We start from the raw sequence: 15,889 nt of genomic DNA on the forward strand, positions 1-15,889 counted from the left end.
TTGCAGATTTCATTACACATCATCAAAATCAAATGAAATATATAGACACAGAACATGCTGTACAGGAATGGTACAGCATATCTGACCTTTATATAGACAATTATGTCATAAGAGTTACAATGAGCTTTGAAGAAATCACTGAAAATTGTATGTGTTCAGGCTTTTTGGTGGAAATCTTGCATCCTAGAAAAAAAGATCTTTTCTCTCTGTCTCTTGACTCCAAAAGCAATTTGTAGCAAGCCTATGTATTTAAAGGAACAGCAATAACTCCTTAATATTTTTTGGGGGGGCAGCAATAAATGGTCAGAAATGTTGAATACTTTACTCACAAAAAAACAGGAGAGATCTTAAGCCAAATGAAAAATTCATGTTCAATTTATCATTAAGGAGTCAGGATAAAGGACCAACTGAAAAAATAGGAATTAAAAAATATAAATGTAAGGATAAATACTGGATATAAGTGCTAAAAAAATAATCCAAAGTTTATCTATGCAAAATGAATAAAGGGCCTATGTCTAAAAAAATAAAATAATAGAAGAGAGGTAATGTGTACATTTTAAAATTATAAGTTATCTGGAAGAGACAGAACAGAATTTTATTTTAAGAAATTGAATTATCTATGCCTTCAGGAGACTGATTTTTAAATAGCAGAAGGTAAAACATTTATATTTAAAGTATCAATTCAGGGCCATCTGAGTGACTCAGTCAGTTAAGAATCTGCCTTGGGCTCAGGTCATCATCCCAGGGTCCTGGAATCGAACTCTGTGGCAGGCTCCCTGCTCAGTGGGGAGCCTGCTTCTCCCTCTCCCTTTGCCCCTCTACTTCCCCACTGACCCACTCATGCTCTCTCTCTCTCTCCCAAACAAATAAAATTAAATAAAATCTTTAAAATACCATTTGATATAAAAGGTGGCAACAAGTTAAAACATTTTTAAATTTTATATATCATATTATTCCAATTATGTTAGTGTCTGGTTCAGATTTTATAACCTGTCTATTGATAACTTCAAAACAGTATAGTTTGACTTACTCCAGAAGCTTCTTTGAACAATAATATTTCTGTTTTTTAAAGATTTATCTATTTATTTCTGGGAGAGAGAAAGAGAGATGTGGAAGGGGCAAAGGGAAAAAGAGAGAATCTCAAGTAGATCTCGCTCTGAGGACAGAGCCCAGCACTGAGATCATCACCTGAACTAAAACCAAGAGTCAGATGCTCAACAGCTGAGCCACCCACATGCCCCTGAACAATAATAGTTCTAATAATAATAGAAGGAATATCCATCTGTTATCACATAACCTCTCTGATAAAGTGAGCAGAAACTCTATGTGTGTTATAGAGTTAAGCACTGTTAGGCAGTGGGAACAGCAGGTGCAAGGACCCTGAAATGGGCATGTCTTTTCCACGTTGAGAATCTGTGAGGAAATCAGCATGGCCAGAGTGGGGGGTAAGCAAGAAGGATGGGCAGGAATTTACATCTGGAGGTATCCAAGTAGGAAACAACTCATGTGGGCTCTTGTGGGCATGGTTAAGACTTTGGATTTTATTCTGAGTGAAGTTGAAAGCCCTTGCAAAGTTTTGAATGGAGACATGAAATTCTCTGATTAATGGTTTAACCAGATCACTTTTGTTCCCTCATAGAGAATGGTCTATAATGGAAACTAGTTCCATACCTCAAGCTTAAAAAGAGAAAAAGAAAAAAGAAAAGAAAAGAAAGAAGAAAAGAAAAGAAAAGAAAAGAAAAGAAAAGAAAAGAAAAGAAAAGAAAAGAAAAAAGAAAAAGAAAAGAAAAGAAAAGAAAAAAGAAAAGAAAAAAGAATGCTTAAAAATTCATAGTTGCAGATATGACAAAGTAAGCAGACTCTCTCTCCCATTGAATATAGCAATAAAATGTGAAAAGAATGCATGGAGCTATCTGAAGATTCTGAAAAAAAAAATAGCAGGATGATTGAGGGAGAAGATTAATACTAAAAATACCACAGAACTTTTAATATTTTTTCATCTGATATTCCTGATATGATATAATTGTGATATAATCTATGAATAGATAGCTTTATCTCTTACTTTCCAATCTGGATGCCTTTTACTTATTTTTCTTACCTAATTACCCTGGTTGGAGACTCTGGTGAAATGATAAATAGGAGCGGTGAGAGAAGGCATCCACTTCCTGTCCCAGAATTTAGAGGGAAACATTGATTTCTTTTACCATTAACTATAATATTTTCTATGAATTTTCCAACGGAAAACACAGTTTTTTTTAATTGAGTTGAGGAAGTTCCACTCTCTTCCAAGTTTGTTGATTGTTCTTATCTTGAAGCAATGTTTGCTTGTTTCAAATATTTTCTTCTGTATCCAACATAATGATTATGTGCTTTTTTTGTTTTCTATTCTATAATTTATTACATTGATTTTTGATATGAAGCTAACTTTGCATTCCTAGGATAAATCCCACTTGGTCATGGTTTATAACACTTTTTAAGTGTCGTTTTAATCTGTTTCCTAGTATTCTGTTGCCAAATTTTGTGTCCACATGGATAGATAGGATTGGTCTATAGATTTCTTTTCTCACGATGCCTTCTCTGGTTTTGTTACCCAGGTAATATGAGCTTCATGAGGGAAAGTATTCCCTCTTCCTCTATCTTTCTGAAGCCTGTGAAGAATTGGTGTTAATTATTCTTTAAATGTTTGGTAGAATTTACTAATGAAGTAATCTGGCCTTAAGCTTTCCCTTATATTTTAACGACTAATTAAATCTCTTTACTTGTTATACTATTGTCTATTCACATGGTCTATTTTTTTCTTCAGTCAGTTTTTGTTGTTTGCATCTTTCTAGAAATTTTTACACTTTATTTGTATAATTTCGTCATACAATTTTCATAGCATTTCTTCAGAATCCTTATTTCTCTAAGCTGGTAGTAATATCCTTTCATTTCTGATTTTGTTAATTTGAATTTTGTCTCTTTTATTCTCAATGTAGCTAGAGGTTTGTCGATTTTAATTTCTTCAAAGATCTAGCTTTTGGTTATATTGTTCTTTTTTTCTACTCTTTTTCTCTTCTCTGTTTCCTGTGTTTGAGGATTTATTCATTTTCTTCATTCTTTTTTCTTTCCTCTTTGGATTGTATAATTTCTATAAGTTTCAATTTAATGTCAATAGTTCTTTCTCTGTTTCAGTTATTGTTAAGGTGCTCTAGTGAATTATCATTTCAGTTATTGTAGTTTTTGACTTCCGAAGTTCCATTTATACTTTTTTATAATTTATCTCTTTATTGAAATTATCTATTTATGACATATTGTCATCATACCATTCTTTCCTTCTTCATTCAGAATTCAGAATTTCCTTTAGTTCTTTGAATATATTCATAATGGCTACTAATTTTTGTTGAAAGCTAGATGTCTTATATATTGATTAGGTGAGTTATTTTAGTGAAATCTATTTTCCCACTATAGCGCAAAGCATGTGCCATTATTCCTCAGTGGGCACAACCTTGAGTATATCCATAATTGCCCTATGATACCAGTGGTTTTGGCTAGGCTCTCTGACTAATTCTTTTCCTGGCCCTTCATAGCTATTAAGCTTCACTAATTGCTGGCTAATTCTTCTCATTTTCTACAATGCTCTGCCTCGTAAATTGCTTCATGGAGATACTCAACTACATTTGGGCTTTTTGGAAAGACTGTTTCCTGGGATTGGTGTTTAAGAATTGTTCTGGCCAAAGCAAGGTGATTTTAAGTTATTCTTTCTCCATTTCTCTCTAGTAAACTAGTTTACAGTTTATCATCCATTTTTCCTCATTCTTTTTTAATAGCTTTTTACCACAGCTTCCACTGTTGGTAAGCATACAATTAGGCTTGAACTTCTCTATACCCTGTGGCACATGAACTGAGTCCTTTTGGGGAAGGATTGGAGCTCTCTTCTAAGGCCTAACTCACACTTGAATCCACATATCTGAACCACTACTTTGGTGTCAAAGTGAGTACAATGGTACAGTTCTGACTGACACCCCTATGTTAGGAGCTGAGAGTTTGGTGGATAAGGGGCAGTAGTACCCTCAGGTCTCCTTGACTTGCCTCTTGGTGTGGAACCTTCACCTCACATGCCAAGACAAGGTGATTTGGGCTCATATTCTCAGCAGCATAACATAGTTTTGGAACAAGTGGAAACTGTGCAAAAGATGAGAACTCTTACTTCTTGGCTGAAGTAAACAGAATGTAATATCAATACCAGGTAGCTGGGTCCAGGATGAGAAATGTTGTCCTGCCCCACCCAGGATGTAGTCCTCTGACCAGGACCTGAGCATATAAGGAGCCTTGGCTTCTTGGTTGTATCATTCTAGACTGGAGTTTCTGTCTGACTGTGATGGGGGAAGGAGATGGGTTGGTGGATACAGGTATTGATTCAAATACAACAGAATATAAGGAATCACTTAGGAGTGATGAAAATACTCTAAAACCGGATTGTAGTCAATTATATATTTATAATGGGTGAATTTTTATGTTAAGTCAATTAAACATCAATAATGATGTTAAAAAGTTAACTTTGCAATATTTCAACACCATATGGCTCTAGATTTTATGAAGCAAATAATCCAGAATAGGGAAATAACCACTGACAATCTTCCAAATAGTTTTTACGGAAGGAGTTTGGTATTATGCCTTTCTTTCATATCCTCAAAAGTGACTTTACAGACTTAATACAAAAAGCTTGAATCCTCAAAAGAGAATATTAACATTACAGATATATTCTATGCTACGGTCTCTCTTATTGCTCTCTCATCCTCAGGTGTCAGATTTAATAAGCCAAAATTTTGAAGAAAATAACAAACTTCAAATCCCAATCTTTAAAAGTTTACTTTCGGTTCACTTCATTCAGTTTCTAAATTTCCAAATGGCATTCAACTATAATAAAACTAAATGCCTCTGTCAGCAAATAAATATTTTAAAAACTGGTATTTCCAAGTAGTTTGAAACTTAGTAGACATTCTTTATAAAATGCATTTATTTATATATAATAAAATCATGTGGTATTTATTTCATCTTTCTTGTGGCCTTGTATTATTCTATTAGATTAGAAGAATAATATACAGTATTTCTTATAAAAGTTTACTGGTTTAGGGGATTCTATTTATGCTAAAGTCTTTTTTTTAATTGAAGATTTTATTTATTTACTTGAGAGAGTGCATGTAATAGAGAGAGAGAGAGCACAGCAGGGGGAGCAGTGAGGGAGAGGGGAAAGCAGACTCCCCACTGAGCAGGGAACTCAACATGGGACTTGATCCCAGGACCCTGGGATCATGACCTGAGCAAAAGGCAGATGCTTAACCTACTGAGCCACCCAGGTACCCTATTTATACTAGTTTCCAGATCTACTTGGATTCAATAAGTATAATATATCTCACTGATTGTCAATACTTATGTATAATCTTGCTAGCCTAAGCATTTTCATTTTTAAAATAAACATTGTTAGACTAGTTTACTTATTTCCTCAGAATTAACTAATTTTTTTTTCAAAAAAAAAAAGAAGTGCAATTTCTAAGTATATAAGCTTGGACAATATATCCTAAAATCCTACCCTATTGTGATGATTAAATAAAATATAGTTAATATATCTAGCCTAATACCTGGAAAAATTGTAATTACTCAATGAGTATTTAGCTTTTTTTTTTTGGTTTGCATTTTCTTTCTGAAGGTTCTAGCTGTACCTAGAAAATAACCCATATTTTTAAAATATGTTCTTTTAATGATACTGCTGAAATTAGATATTTTAAAATAGGTGAACTTTTAAATTTGAGGTTAGTTGAATCCATCACGAGCATTGCTCTTGTGATAAAGCTAAAGAGAAAGTATTTACTCAAAGACAACATGAATCAGTCTATAGTTTAGAGAGACCATGAAATCAACTTGAAGGAAAGTTATGGCCAGATGCAGAAAAAGAGAATTTCCTTTTTACCACTCCTGTGTGATGAATAGGTGCCAGAAATAAAAGAATTATGAAATTGGGTCAAAACCAACAAACAATACGGAACAATCTTTTAGGACTATTGCCATAACTGTGAGAAAATCTGGGGATGCACTTTGATAAAAATTTATTGCCCAATATGTTATAATACAAACAAGTAATACCACTAAATTACTCATGGACTAAATAGACTCATTTTTCAGACCCGTGGGGAACTTAATAACTTCCCAAACTGTCTTTGCTTATTCATTCATTTTGCCTTCTATTTCTAATCGTCCAGATCCACATATCAGAATATACTTTGATACTAAAGCTTCCCTCATCGGATAAGCTCTCAACCTACACTGACTTCTGTACCAGCACTGTCTCCAACACTCCCAAATTTGGAGCGCTCACTATTTCTAAACTGAATAATGAGATATTCTTATTTTTGTTTGTAGTTTCTTTCTTATCTACACTTTTCCATATTACACAATGTCACAAAGTCTGGAATTTATGGTAAAAGATAAAAGTTCAAGTGATCAGTGTTTATATTTTGTGTTTGTAAATTAACTATAAATTTCATATTCAGAAGCTTCTTTCTAGAGTTTGATAAGGTACTATTACTTAAATTCTGACTAAAGGAACCTTTGTTTACATTAAGCATATTTAAAATGATTTATCATTAGATTGAATAGCAGTGTTCATGTTTTACAGTTGATTAAAGATTATTTCCACACCTCTACACTGCGATGAGTGGAGGGTACAATCTTTATTTTTTATTTTTTTTAAATATTGTATTTATTTATGAGAAACACAGAGAGAGAGAGACAGACAGACAGACACAGGCAAAGGGAGAAGCAGGCTCCATGCAGGGAGCCCGATGCAGGACTTGATCCCAGGTCTCCAAGATCAGGCTCTGGGCTGAAGGTGGCACCAAACCACTGAGCCACTGGGGCTGCCTGTGGGTACAATCTTTAGATTGCATTTTATGTTTGATCTTCCTTTCAGGCTTTTAAGGATTTTGTCACCTGATCTGCCTAGGAACATGGTTAATTCTGCTATCAGAATATGTTGCATTTGTCTTAAAATGAACCTTCAGGTAAAATCTTGAAATAGCGAAGAAGAAGAAGGAGAAGGAGAAGGAGAAGGAAGAAGGAAGAAGGAAGAAGGAGAAGAAGAAAGGAGGAGGAGGAGGAGAAGGAGGAAGGAGGACGAGGAGGAGAAGGGGGGAGGGGGAGAAGAGAGAGACAAAAATCTTTGTAAAAGTTAATAAACAGTCTGTATAACCTTTTGAGGCAAATTTTGGTCTGATACTTGTATTTACCATAATATGTCACTAAGCAAATCTAAAATTTCATTTACCCTTAATCATCTGAGACTACCAAATTGGTTTAAGTCAATGTAAACTTCATAAATGGCAATTTAGACCCTTCATCAAAGATATAAATAATATTTTTTGCATAAGTTCCATAATGTTCAAGGTTCTCCACACTTATATTTTGTCTAAATTGTTTGCTTCCTACCTCTCAGTTCACTATTAGGAAAACCTTTGAATAAAATTATTAATATGCTGCTCACAATTTAAATTAGAACAGCTTAATGATGGGCACCTGGATGGTTCAGTGGTTGAGTGTCTGCCTTTGGCTCAGGGTTTGATCCCCTGGTCCTGGGATTGAGGCCTGCATCAGGCTCCCTGCAAGGGGTCTACTCCTCCCTCTGCCTGTGTGTCTGCCTCTCTCTGTGTCTCTCATGAATAAATAGATAAAATATATGAAAATAAAACAGTTAAAGGGTTTGGGGACATATCTACTCCATCCACAAAACTCCATATTTAAAGTTTGATTCCTCTGAAGAAATTTTCAGGCTAACTATAGCAGAACTCAATAGAACACTATGAACTGTCTTCATTCCCCTCACACATATATGTTCCTCTTCTTTTCTATCAACTATGGAAGAAAAATTATATATTAACCAAGCACAGGTAATTCTGTGTCAACTTTATCATTTCTACTGAAGATTATTTTTAATATACTATGTTCTGTCATCTGTTTTATCTTCTATGTCTCTTTCCAAATTTAACTCTTGTTTTATAAACTAACAAAAAGTTATCTCTGTGAATGTTATTTCACTATTTTGTTTAACAAAATGATGGTGATAATAAAAATGATGGTGATGCTGATAGTAATAATTACTATAGGTAAAATACAGGTATACTATAATACATATAGTTTTATATGACTTGGTTATAAAATTTCTGTCTCAGAACTTTTGTCACTTCTGCTTTCCCTTAATTATATCTGACTTCTTCCTCTGAACAGCCATAAAAATTGTATTTCTCTTGCAACACTTGATATATTACTTTAAATTTTTCATTATTCACATTCTTGTCACCATCGTAATATTTCCACCTCTTTAACATACATTCATGAAACATAATAAGTTCCCTTGTGTCAGTAACTGTAAAAAGCGCCCTTGGGAGCTTAGTCCTAATTAAAAATTTCATACCAGATATGGCAAATAGAAAAATTGAAGTAGGCACAGATACTCTCTTGCCTGAGGGTAAATTGTGGTTTCAAGATTGCATGGTCATAGAAGAAAGTTTTTTTTTTTTTTTTCTATATAGATAGAATCAGGAAGGTTCAAGAAGAGTTAAATACATGGTTGTCAGTGGAGACAGGTAGGATACTATTTGCTATAACATGCTAGAGAGTGCCAGAACAGTTGGACAAATATATTCAGACCTAACAGTATAGACATTTATCAGTAAGTGGAAGTACTTAAGTCACATGTCATTAGTTCTGAGTTTTCCAGAGATAGTCAGGAACACTTTAGGTAGAACTGGTCCCTCAATAAATTTTTTTTTCCCCCTCAGTAAATTTTAAGAGTAAGAATTTTTTTAAAGATTTTATTTATTTATTCATGAGAGACAGAGAGAGAAGCAGAGACACAGGCAGAGGGAGAAGCAGGGTCCCTGCAGGGAGCCCATGTGGGACTCAATCCCGGGTCTCCAGGATCACGCCTTGGGCTGAAGGCAGCACGAAACCACTGAGCCACCCAGGCTGCCCTAAGAGTAAGAATTTAAATGAAGTCTTCTCTTGGGATGCCTGGGTGGCTCAGCAGCTGAGCATCTGCCTTTCGCTCAGGACATAATCCCAGGTCCGGGGATTAGGTCTCACACTGAGGTCCCTGCTACTCCCTCTGCCTATGTCTCTGTGTCTCTCATGAATAAATAAATAAAATCTTTAAAAAATGAAGTCTTCTCTTATACCATTAAAGGACTAATAACAAAACAAGGCCTAAGACCGATTATTACAATCAGAGTAGACAGATGGTTCCTGAACATCAGCAAGAATGACTATTTCACCTGAGGTAACTTAATACTTCTTAATTTCTTCTGACTTAAGTCAACCGTGAGTCAAGGCAGTCTTCCAGAGCCTAAGGGATGGTCTGACTCTGGAGTGCCTAATAAAGACTCAACTGGTAGTACAGAAAAGCTTTGAGAGGTAGAATCGGTCAGATGTCTTTAAAATAAATCCTTTTGAAAAGGTCTATCAAGCTTTTATCCCTGTAATTCTTTAAAATGGCACCTGGGATATGGCAAAGTTTTTTTTTTTTTTTTTTTTTGAAGGTTGAATTGCATTAACTTGAATAAAAAAAAAGTAGGTATCATTGAAGATAAGCTTGCAAGAATATCTTTCCTTTTATTACAATTCCTTTCTAATGCATTTTTTTCTTTCACATTTTATTAAATATGAGTTTGCAGTAAAATACTTTTTGATCTTCACTTCTTATGCTTTTGAACACCTCAATTCTACTTCATCTTCCCCCTAAGGTTCCAGCCTGAATTTTTCTCACATATTAAGCAAAGTGAAATTGACATTAAAGCCAGGGAAACACATCTTGTCTCATTTATACTTAGTATTTCTATTCTTAAAGTCAGGGGAAAATGTACAGGAATGAAAGCATCTTCTTTTATTTTCTAATGCATCCACTAAAGTTATTGTAATTTCTTTTACATATTGAACAAGATTATAAGACTTTTTAACTTAAACTCTTATTTTAATTTCTATTTGTATTTTTAACTAGTCTGGAGAATATGTCTAATGAAAACTTCTAACTATGTGCTTTAATATATAGAAATTATGAACTTTGCACCTTCAGAGACAAGACTAACAGGAAGGAGGGCATAGAAGGATGGTTAAAGTTTGCTGATTTTTAAAATATAACACCAAGTTAACCTATATACAACTATTCATGAGATTAATATTAATCCCTTTATTTATCAAACCACTAAAACATTCACTTTTTAAAAAATTTATTTATTTATTTATTCATGAGAGACACACACAGAGAGAGAGGCAGAGACACAGGCAGAGGGAGAAGCAGGTTCCATGCAGGGAGCCTGACGTGGGACTCGATCCCGGGACTCCAGGATGATGCCCTGGGCCAAAGGCAGATGCTCAAACGCTGAACCACCCAGGCATCCCAAAACATTTACATTTTAAACAGGGTAATTTGAGTAAGAACCCAAAAAAGAAGAATTTATTGATTTCAAATAACTTCAACAATTCTTTGTAATAATTCTATGTTAATATTTGGTATCTGTTGCTTTATTGTTTTATCAAGACACTCATTTTTCAAAATTAATCCTGATGACTGCAATGTTTTTGAGTTAATTTTCATCATTTTGGCTTTATTATTTATTGTAATCAAAATTTCTAAGTTAAATTTAAATTTATTCACATTCAAAATGTTATTTTACTGTATTGTAAAAGTTAGTAACAACAAAACTAAGAATAAGATAACTTTGCTGATTATGTATTGGCTAGTATAAATTAGGAAACTTTAATTTTATCTACCGAATAGGTAAGATTCATTCTAAGATTATGTAATTTTAGAGTTTGCAGGACTTAGATTTTCTTAATTTCAACCCATTTCTTTTTATGGGTGAAATCCAGCCTATTGAAATTTCATCAAGTTTGAGAAAATTGCGCCAAATCAGTTAGTTAATTATCTGATTATATGAAAAATTGAGTTGAGGAACTTTTCATTTAATTAAAGCCCTAAAAATCATTACATTTTGTAAGTGTGGGAAGAGGTGAAATATGTCTTTTAATATTTGGAATAAAGACACTCTTCATAAGGAACAATACTGTGAAGAATGTATTACTAAGTAGCTCAGGGATGTAGTTGAAAGCCCAGAGTGTATTTGGGTAAGAAATGAAGCATCAGAACACACACACACACACACACACACACACACATGCACGCATGCACACACACGCATGCACCCAGGCACACACACAACCTCTATATCGATATAGATATAGTTACAGATATAGATACAGTAGTTAAGTTGCTCTATAAGACAGAGTTTGAAGAATTTGTAGAGTTTGGTATTCTGTTGTTTTGATTTGAACTGATGAAATAAATGAGGTAAGTCTGTTGTGGCAGACAAAGGAAAACAAGAAAAGAGATGGTATAGATCTGAGGCTTCTGTGAAACGAAAGGCTCAAGGAATGCTCTGTGTCGAGATGGTGAAAAAGAATTTTAATAACGTTGATATTGAGTTCCAAATTTAAATGCATGCTTAGATAATTAAGCCCTTCCTACACACACATGCATATAATCGTTTTATAAAAAGGACTTACAAGTGACCATAAAGAGTATTATGGCCATCAAAGTCCTCAGTTTACCTGGAGAGCTCCTGCACTCAGGTCCTTGGACATTACAGACCTTCACCCCTAGCCTTTGGCTTCTGATGTCTTTATGATGAATCTGAGGTGTTGCCGTGGAAAACAATCTGACCTGTGTGTACCAAATCCAGGCTGTTTTTAGGTCTGAGGCTGACTGATGCATACTATCTTGTGGCTAGGCTTTGCTATAACCATATTCAGAGATTCACAACACATACCTCATATATACAACATGAAATGTCAAATTAAATGGGAAACAGCTCCTGATGATATTATATGATTTTGCCCCACTCACTTGCTATTTTGATAAAATATGAGATTTGAAATTTAGAAATATTAACAAAGACTCTCCTGCTTTTTCCTACATCCTATTGCAGTACAGTCAACATTATATACTGAGAAGCTAGAAGAAACAAATAAGAAAAAGGAATTTTAAAGAAGGAAAACTATGGTTTAAAATAAAGATTCTAAAAGTGCCTGGGTGGCTGTTTGGTTAAGCATCTGACTTCAGCTCAGATCATAATCTTACCCTGGGATTGAATCTCACATCAGGGTCCCTGCTCAGCGAGGGGTCTGCTTCTCCCTCTCCCTTTGCCCCTCCTCCCTGCTTGTGCACGCTCTCTCTCAAATAAATAAATAAAAGATCTTAAAAAAAAAAAAAGTACAGATTCTATTCCAGTAATCGACCAAAGATCCATACGAGGACACAGATAATAATATAAAGGAATACACAATGATTTTAAGACAGTATCTTCTGCAGCTCCATAGATGAATATTTCAAAAATATTAAATTGGGCAAAAGAAGTCTCAAATAAAAGAATGCCCTATGTAGTTCCACTTATATGAAGTTCAAAATTAATTTGGTTTTGAATGAAAAAATTCAGAATTGCGGTTGCCTAAGGCAGGATGATTAAGTGGATTAATTTAAGGACCATGAAAGCATCTTTTGGAGTGATCAAATACTTTGTACCTTGATTTTGGAGGTGGTTACATGTCAGCAGTGGGCTGAGCATGGCTCCCATTATTCCAAGAGTCAGTTCTTATTTAATCAAGATAATTTTATGAGCCGCTCGTTAAACCATCGCTAGCTTGAAATCAGCTATGGTGGCAGTATTTAAACCATGAAAATCATTAAATGTTATATATCAGGCTGTTTTTTTTTTTTTCTTCCAGAGAGCCAGTTTACCAGCACATCCCTGAATACATTTGTCAAATTCCATCACAGCATACACTTAAGATTCATGAAGTTTCCTGTGTATAAATTATGCTTTAATAAAACACTAGCAGCAAAAAAGAGGGGAAAAGGCATTGATACTCAGGAATGGGACCTGTAAATGTGGTGCTTGGGTTTCCTTGATTTTATAATACAGGAATGTAAAATAGCCAAAAAAACACACTGTTAAAGGGCCTGTGATTTAAATAAGACTGCCCAGGTTCAAATTCCTTTCCCATTTACATGATCTTCGAAAGTTATTTAACCACAGCTTAGCTTCCTCCTCTGCAAAGTGGGAATAAATTATTATAGATTAAAATAATCATGCATGTAAAGTGCTTTAGTATTTCCTGGCACACACTTAACCCTCAACAAATGTTATTTTATTTTTAAAGCCTGATTTCTCATGCTAGCTCAACCTGGAGTAGAACAGATCTAGCATGCATGTAAACAAAAGCCACATGTAGGCCTCACTCCCCTCTAGATTCAGGGAATTCACTAAGTTCTAATAAAGTCTTTGGGCCCATAACAATCAAGAATGCTGTCTTTTTTCCAAGGGGTAGAGAAAACTAGCCCAATGAATCACTCAGAAATTATTTTTTGTAATGTGAAAAAGTGTGAGTGTCAGGTATTCAAGTGTACCACCAATCAATAGGGTGAAAATTTCTGTGATATAAATGGATGTTAACTTCTATAGAAGCAGCTTAATGATTACCTGATTTTGGAATCAATATTATCTAATCAACAAATACATTCAATTTTATATAATGTATATTCAATTTTCATTTCAATATGTATACTAATTATATTATATATTAATTATATCATATATGATATTATATATTACTGCATATTAATTCTATATTTAATGTTTCATATCAACATTAAGAGACCTGAAATATAAGACTCAGTTCTATTAATTTGATTTATAATATTGATGTTACTGAAAATTCACTGAATAATGATATAATGCTAATAACTGTGGTAGACACTGTAATATGCCAATCAAATTCTGTCAACAAAGAGCTTATCTCACTTGCACAGATGGCTCTTGTAAGTCATTCTTCTGCTCTCTGAGATGCCTCAGCTGCCCAAAGCTACCTTGCCAAGACCATTCCCCTTCCCAGGCAAACCACATCTCATAAGTACTTGAGGATGAGTAAAGCCTGACTTGGGACAACTCTAAAGGGCCAGTTTGGCTCTAGAACTCCTACTAAGATTGCAGAGGTTGACACTAAACCTATATTACAGCTCAACTTCATCCTGTACCCACTCCTTTCCACTTACCCTCAGTTCCATAGAGGTTAGGTCCAAGAGCATTCTTTTTAAAAATATTTATTTATTTATTTGAGAGAGAGTGAGAAGGGGCAGAGAGGAGAGGGAGAGAGAGAATCTCAAGCTGACTCCCCTCAGAGCACAGAGCCCAATGTGGGGCCCCATCCCAGGACTCTGAGGTCACGACCTGAGCTGAAATCCAGAGCTGAAGATTAATCGACTGAGCCATTTAGGTGCCCCAATCCAAGAGCATTGTTAAGGAATCATGCTTAATGCTGAACTTCTCAGACTGCTTCCTGGGAAATGCAACCTGCTAAAACAGCTTTAGTAAGAGCAATTATAAATCCTTGTATTTACCAAATGATGATCATGTACCAGATACCTTGCTATTCACTGTAAATTTTATTTCTAAATCAATGCCCAGAGAAACCATACCCTGTTTGGTTGGGAATGAGTATAATACTCATTTTGTAGATGGGAAAAATGAGGATTAAAAGGATTAAGCAATTTTTCTAAACAACTTAGATACATACCTAAGTAGTCTGAAATCAGCATATGGATTCTTAAGCTATTTTTATTATTTGTAAATGTTGCCTTTTAAAAGTAGAAAAACTTGGGGCACCTGGGTAGCTCAGTCAATTAAGCAACTGACTGTTAGTTTCAGTTCAGGTCATGATCTCAGGATTGTCCAGCTCCACACTCAGTGTGGAGTCTGCTTGAAGGTTCTCTATCGTCCCCCCATTCATGTGTGCAGACTCTCTGCCCCCTCTCTAAAATAAATAAATCTTTACAAAATTAAAAGAAAAAATAAAAGAAAAACTTTTCTTCAAAAAGCGTTTTACTCATATAAAGACAGAGTAATTTATGCTGTAGAATACATGAATAATTTGGCACAGTATTACCATCTGATGAGAGCTTTTCAGATGTAGATTATTAAAGTATGCAGAATTTGATTCTATTCATTTTATGCAAATCTAAATGTATAGCTTTGAGACCATAAATGAGAGCATAAATATTCCCTTTACATTTTTATAAATAATTTTTAACATGATATATTTAACATTTTCTTCACACCTTGGTTTTGGATTTACAAAACAACATGAATATTTTTTGAAAGCTGGCAAGCTTTTATGTTAAATGATGTTAGTGGCCTGTGGTCTTAAATTTTGACGTGAATATTTGAGGCTTATACAATAGCAGATGGATTAGCGACCACTGCACTAAAACTCATTAGTTTAAAAATAAAGGGAAAAACAATAGAAAAAAGAGGAAGAAATCTTCAGCTTACTGTTAAGACTGTTTGTTTATTTTTGTCAATGTGAAAATGCAACATTTTTTTCTCTTTTTTTTCTTTCATAAACCACCAGATTGTGGAAAGAATAATAGCCCCTCCTGGGATTGCTATCCTTATTAACTAGATCTCTAGTATTATTATAATGACTTTAAATTTCATAATCACAAATAATTTTCTAAATTTATTAGTTTATTGACAAATGTCATGCAAAACAAAGAAGGAAAATGTAAAAACTATCTTTTGATTATAAAATTGAGTTCAATTGCCATCTGTGTTGAAAAAAAAATCCTTTCCAATTGCATACATTTCTAATGCTAAACTTATTGTAAGATGCACTCGTGTTCTACAATTCATTATTATTAATCTTTAAATTAAAATTTCCAAATAAAAACACTTAGCAAAGATTTGTGATTAATTTCTTGAAATGATATTTTCCAGGTTCTTATAATTCATTTTAATTCTTTATTATTTAT

The 15,889-nt window shown here is 34.1% G+C and overlaps 1 protein-coding gene across 1 annotated transcript in view; it reads left to right on the top strand.

Annotated features, from left to right (window-relative positions):
* Window positions 1-15,889, top strand: part of LOC140626765 (uncharacterized) — a 441,573-nt gene that overhangs the window by 424,803 nt on the left and 881 nt on the right. The gene's annotated exons all lie outside the window — the stretch shown is intronic.

Source organism: Canis lupus, chromosome 38 (genome assembly GCF_048164855.1).
Source record: "Canis lupus baileyi chromosome 38, mCanLup2.hap1, whole genome shotgun sequence".
Lineage (NCBI taxonomy): Eukaryota > Metazoa > Chordata > Mammalia > Carnivora > Canidae > Canis > Canis lupus.